The sequence below is a fragment of the Trachypithecus francoisi genome, unplaced genomic scaffold (assembly GCF_009764315.1).
Source record: "Trachypithecus francoisi isolate TF-2019V2 unplaced genomic scaffold, Tfra_2.0 Lachesis_group21, whole genome shotgun sequence".
Taxonomy (NCBI): Eukaryota; Metazoa; Chordata; class Mammalia; order Primates; family Cercopithecidae; genus Trachypithecus; species Trachypithecus francoisi.
The window spans coordinates 51,493,588-51,499,587 of record NW_022681467.1 but is presented as its reverse complement, the minus strand read 5'-3'; the positions used below and the strand labels follow the sequence as shown (position 1 = coordinate 51,499,587).

The window sequence follows — 6,000 nt, the reverse complement described above, 5'->3', positions numbered from 1 at the left end:
TTGCAATTCATTTGTAAAGAACCATGTTGTTTATGCTGTGGCATATCCCACTGTTTGAGTTTTGATTGGTGTGTTTCCATAGTGGCTTTAACATATTTCTCTGCCTTTGGTATTTCCTGCAAATTAGATCTCGAGAGGCTTTATACATTGCAGATTTCCGTTTTTTTCATGTCGATCTCATAGGTGGTGTTTTGATCATGAGGAGGCACATAGTTGTCTGTTTTTTCCCTCTTTTAGTGATATTAGCAGCCATTGATAATCATTGCCTAACTTCCATTAATTTACTGGAGATTTAAATAGTGCTGTTTGAATTCTATTATTTCTTCTTCATTCATTCCAAGAAGTGGAACGTTTTATAAAGAGAAGTTTCTTCATCAGCTGTTTAGTTACCCTGAGTTCGAATCCACATAGGAGAAGGAGGAGGAATATGCTGGTCTTTCCCTTTACTTAACATTTTTAAAATAACAAATAAGTTTCCTAAATTTCTCCAATGAGGGATTTTTTTATTTGACTTTATTTTTAGAATCAGTATAAATGTATGGTTTTAAACTTATTTTGTTGTTTTTATGAATTGTACTAATTGTCTTCATAGGCCGATATAGCAAAGTCAGCACTAAGTCTTAGGACTATCAGAATGCCCACCTAAATCCTCAGCTGAGGCCAGGAAGTCGAGCCTAGGCTATCTGGGCATTATATAACAGGAGATTGGATAGGGGGAATGAAGGGCATGTGAAACTCCTTGGCTTGCCCCTTGTTAATTTGTGTCTTGAAATGTCCGTATCATCTCAAAGGTTCTAAGAATGGTCTGGCCCAGAGATGGGAGGGAGGCAGTCATAAATGTGGAAAATCAGATCAAGGTTATTGTATTAATTTTCTGCGGTATATGCTTTACCACAAATTTAGTGACTTAAAACAACACTCATTTATTATATCAGTCTCCATAGATCAGGAGTCTGGGTACACAGCTGATTCTCGTGCTTGGAACCGCACCAGATTGAAATCAGGTGCTAGCCATGGCTGCACACGCATCTGAGGCTTGGGGTCCTCTTCCAAGCTCACTGGTGGAAAAATTTAGCTCCTTTCTATTGTAAAACTGAATCCCACAGCTCCCAGAGGCCACCCACTGTTTCCTGTTGTGTGGAATTGCCCCAAACAGGACAGTTTTCATCTCTACTCCTCTAAGTCTCTGACCGCTGCACCCTCCTTGACTGGGCGTTCCTGATTCAGGCAGGGTCACCCAGGATAGTCTCCCTTTTAATTAAAGTTAACCAATTAGGATTTTTAATTATGTCTACAAATATATCCTTTGACCTTTTCATATAATGTAGTCTAATCAAGGGAGTATTACTTGGAGGAGAGCGGATTCCTGGATGACCTTGGCGGACCTAGCTTTCCCACCTCCTGTTTGTAGTTCTCAGAATAACTCTAGAATGTACTGAGAATGTAGCACCCTGAGATAAGGAGGAAGGGGGCGGAACAACCCAGGCTATGTCTGCATTCTTCCTAGAACAGGGTGTTCTGCAGCACGTGGGCTCATGGAGCCAGGTGCTGCCCAGGATATATAAATCCAGAGCAGGGCTGGGCTTTCTCAGCTGTGATGCGATGCGGGGCATGCGCAGATGAGACTCCATCTGTCCGAAGCTGCTTTCCTGAGCCTTGGAGGATAGTTTCGCCATGGCTCCTAGACTTCCATTTATCCTTGCTGTTGATCTGTGAGTGACAGGTCTGCTTTGCCAGACTTGCGTGGGCGTTCTATCTCACTGGGCTAGACCTAAGAACTTTTTGCATTATTCTACCATGTTCATAGGGGAAGGGATGAAACAAGGGCCTCACTGAGGGCCATGGGAGAATTTTTCTATCTCAGATGTTTTTAGTTTACCATGAACTCATCATATTGCTGAGTGCAAGGCATAGCCCGTCTCTGGGCCTTGATTTCCCTGCTTATACACTGAGTATACGAAACTAAATTATTCCCAAGGCTCTCTCAACACTAATATTCTATGAGTTTACTAATCTGCTTTTCTTACAGTGTTTTTGATAGTTGTTTTTTAGGTTTATATTTTAGAGCAGTTTTAAGTTTACTACAAAATTGGTCGGGTGTGGTGGCTCACTTCTGTATTCCCAGCACTTTGGGAGGCCGAGGAGGGTGGATAACCTGAGGTCAGGAGTTTGAGACTAGCCTGGCCAACATGGGAAAACCCCGTCTCTACTAAAAATACAAAAAATTAGCCAGGCGTAGTGGCATGTGCCTACAATCTCAGCTACATGGGAGGCTGAGGCAGGAGACTTGCTTGAACCTGGGAGGCAGAGATTGCAGTGAGCTGAGATCCGGCCATTGTACTCCAGCCTGGGCAACAGAGTAAGACTCTGTCTCAAAAAAAAAAAAAAAAAAACCCAAAAAACAAAAAAAAAGTACAAAAGGTTCCCATACACCCTCTGCCCCCATTTCCCCACAGATGCACAGCCTCCCCCACTGTCAGCCCCCATACCAGAGGGGTACACTTGTCACAGTGGATGAATTGACATTGACACCTTATTGTTACCCAAGGTCCATAGTTTACATTAGGTTTTTATTCATTTGACTTTGTTTTAGTTTTCTTTCCCAGCTTTATTGAGCTAATATTGACAAAGAAAGATTATATCCATTTAAAGCTGTATTCACAATTTAATGAATATTGGCCCCAGTGCTTAACATTGACACTTTCCACAAAATAACAAAGGGAAAAGTAGTCCCCAAATCAGTTACTGCAAAAAGACACAGTTGTAAATACTTAAATGAGCTCTACCACTTGGATGGGTGGTTTCTTACACAGACCGTCAGTCAGTCATTGAGTTTAAAAGGCTTGATGTACTTAAATCTAGCTTTACAGAAACCATAAATTTGCCTTTCCAAGATAAATACTTATTTTAACAGGGTATATTCATGTGTTTTTCATTGCGCAGTTCATTCTAAAAATAAAAACGTGAAAAAATGTTTCATTGTTTTACAGAAATTGGAACATACTTCAGTGAACAATTTTTAGTAAGAGGAACAGCATAATTAATAGGAACCCCAGCTGATAAAATATCTGTTTAATTTAAGCAATTGGTAAGCTACATTTAAAATCAAAGTTAAGTAGAGTACTTGGAATTATTTTTATGTGCAATTTAGGCCTCTATATAACAATATATTTAAGCATTTACTATAGAATCCTGGGGAGAAAGTTCAAATCTAATAGCTACTTAACGGGCTGTCACTTCAACTCCTGATGTTTATCCCCTTAAACTTTTGTCTACTTGAAACACAAACTATGTGAAAGAGACCATGGCATAGTCCAGGAGGGCCAGGGATGATTTGCAGTAGGTTATGCAAATTGGTGTAAGACAATGTCACTTTTTTTAAAAAAAGTATTTGTTCATAGCCTTTAATAGAGGTAGAAAACAGCTGTAAATATTTACCACAGGTTTGTTCCAGAGTGGCATATTAAAATGAATGCAATTTCAGTCTGAATGATGGAGACATCGATGTATATAATATGTATTTAGACAAGCAGACACAAAAGCAGACCTACATTCTGTCCTGTAAACTCATCAAAATCCAGTCTCTCCTTCTAGGCTAGAGTTTCTCATTTTTGGCACTAGTGACATCAATTGAATAATTCTTTGTTGTGGGCTGTCCTGTGTTTGCAGGAGGTTGAGCACCTCCCCTGACCTCTGCCTGCTAGATGCTAAACTCCCCCACTCCCACACTGTGACAAGCAAAAATGTCTGGACATTGCCACATGTCACCTGGGAAAAGTACCCCATGGAGAACCACTGTTGTAGCTGAAGTTCCCAGCCATCTCTCCATGACTTAGTGCTCATGTTTTCTATGTGCTTTATAGGTTACTCCTATAGCAGCTAAATCACAAAGATATGTCTTGTCTTCTTGCTTTTCCTACAAATGTCTTTCATAGACTGGGGGAAGAAGCTGTATGTAAAGAGTATTGACTAATTGTTTTAGGTGCTCTTCCTGTGTACTTCTGTTTTGTCTTTCCTTGACATACCCTTTATTCACTTAATTTTTTAAGTGGTTTGTTCTCCATAGTAGACCACAAGCCCCTCTAGGAGTAAGGCAGAGTCGGTCTTGCTCACGGCTATGTCCTCAGTATCAGTGCCCGACTACACAACAACAACAGGAACAGCAATAGTTATCGGGTGTTTGCCGTATGCTAGCCAAAACACAGTGCTTTGTGTATGTTAACACATTTAATGCTCACAACATTCTGTGTGTTAAGAATTATCAGACCCATTTTATAGACGAAGAACAGGTACAGAAGGGTTAAGGGAATTGACCAAGGTCAGAAAGCTAGGAAATGGTACAGGATCAAATCTAGGGAGTCTGATTCTGGAGTCTGTGCTTTTAACTTCTAAGCTGTGCTGTAGATAGTGGGAGGTCAATGAATACTTGGAGAATGATTGTGCCAATTAAGGAAGAAATGGCTGCAGACGAAGGAAGGCTGGGTGTGGAAATCAACAATTACGCTTGAAAGTAAAGGATCTACATGCATGACTTGGAAACCCAATGACTGTCAAGCAGATGGTGCTGAACGATGATCAGCCCAGGCAGGAGTGTGTGTCTGCATGTTATAGGAGTGCACACACAGCAATTCAGGGTGCTTAAGCAGATGCCCATTCTGAGCTCTTGTATTGGGATTCAGGGAGCATATACGCTAAGCTAACCCAAAAGCTGTTGTTTTCTCAAGGCTTCATATCTTGGCAGTTTCCATCTATGTAAAATAGAATTCCCAAAAGGGCCCCAGTCCTTATCTCCCTAAGAAACATATTGCTTAAAAAATAATCCTATTGTACTGAGAGTTGTTTGTTTTTAGTATTTTAGGAGTTGTTTTGCAGATCGGTGCATAGCATTCATGTGTACAGTGTTCACAACACCTGATGCTAAATCAGGATGAATTTTGAGAGCACTAAGAACCAATGGGTTCTCAGCATTCTGTTCCCTGAAAGTCTTCACTGACGGAACTTGCCATTTGGACAACATTGCTAGTGGATCACATCTGTCATATGATCAAACATTAATGGACAGCCACTTTGCAAAAGAACCCAGGCAATGACATATTGGCTCCATTCACTACTTCTTGTTGACACTTCCTTTTTAAAATTAATTTTTAAAAAATATACAAAGTGCACAACATTGTTCCTGCATTCATGGGATAATTGAATTGCTACTTGTTTGAAATTTAAGGAATTAACAGATTAAGTAGATTAATACAGTCAAGCCAATAAATTAATATGAGCTAGCAGATATTCCAAATATGAATCCCAAATGATCTATATATTTTGACTGAATTCAGCAGTATCATGTTACTTCTGATATTTCTCCACTGAATTTACCTTGAAATCAGTGGAGAATAGAGAAGACAGTTCTGGGGATAACAGAAAGCCACTAGGGGAATGTCTGGAAACCACTTTGAACCCTCTTGTTTTATCTTCAGCATACCTAGGAATTTCATTCTATTCCACAAATATGTCATGCATTTATAATATCTAAGGTGTTTTCACTCCTCCCTCTATGAAATATTAAGTTATATTTATATAGTTTGGAAAACCTCCATAGCTACTGTTCACAGCCCTGGTACATACATCCCAGTGTTTGAGAAGCACAGATCACAGAAATGTGTGGTGAGACCAACGAAAAGACTAAGAAAGCACAGCCTTACCTTTTAAGGTGCTTAAATCTGGTATTGACACTTCTAGCTAATAGATGAATACTTAGTCCTTGAGATCTAAGATTTTATTTGTATTATCTCTTTTATTTAATCTTTTCAATAATTCTGTGAGGCTTTTATGATGATGATGATGATAAATGTTCTTTGGATAAAACTGCCTTAAACTTAAGAGTGCTTGGGCAACTTTGAAGTCATAAAGCCAGAAACGGGTAGAACTGGGGTTTGGACCCAGAAATTCTGATTTCAGAGACTACCCCTATGCAGCTCCTCACCTCAAAGTCCAATGAAAATGAGA

At 39.7% G+C, this 6,000-nt stretch overlaps 1 long non-coding RNA gene across 1 annotated transcript in view; it reads left to right on the top strand.

Annotated features, from left to right (window-relative positions):
• The first annotated feature begins 1,268 nt into the window (after positions 1-1,268).
• The window catches only part of LOC117068954, a 220,478-nt gene continuing 215,746 nt past the window's right edge, over positions 1,269-6,000 (top strand). The window contains exon 1 of the long non-coding RNA XR_004431324.1: positions 1,269-1,712. This is a non-coding gene — a long non-coding RNA (uncharacterized LOC117068954). The remainder of the gene's footprint in view (positions 1,713-6,000) is intronic.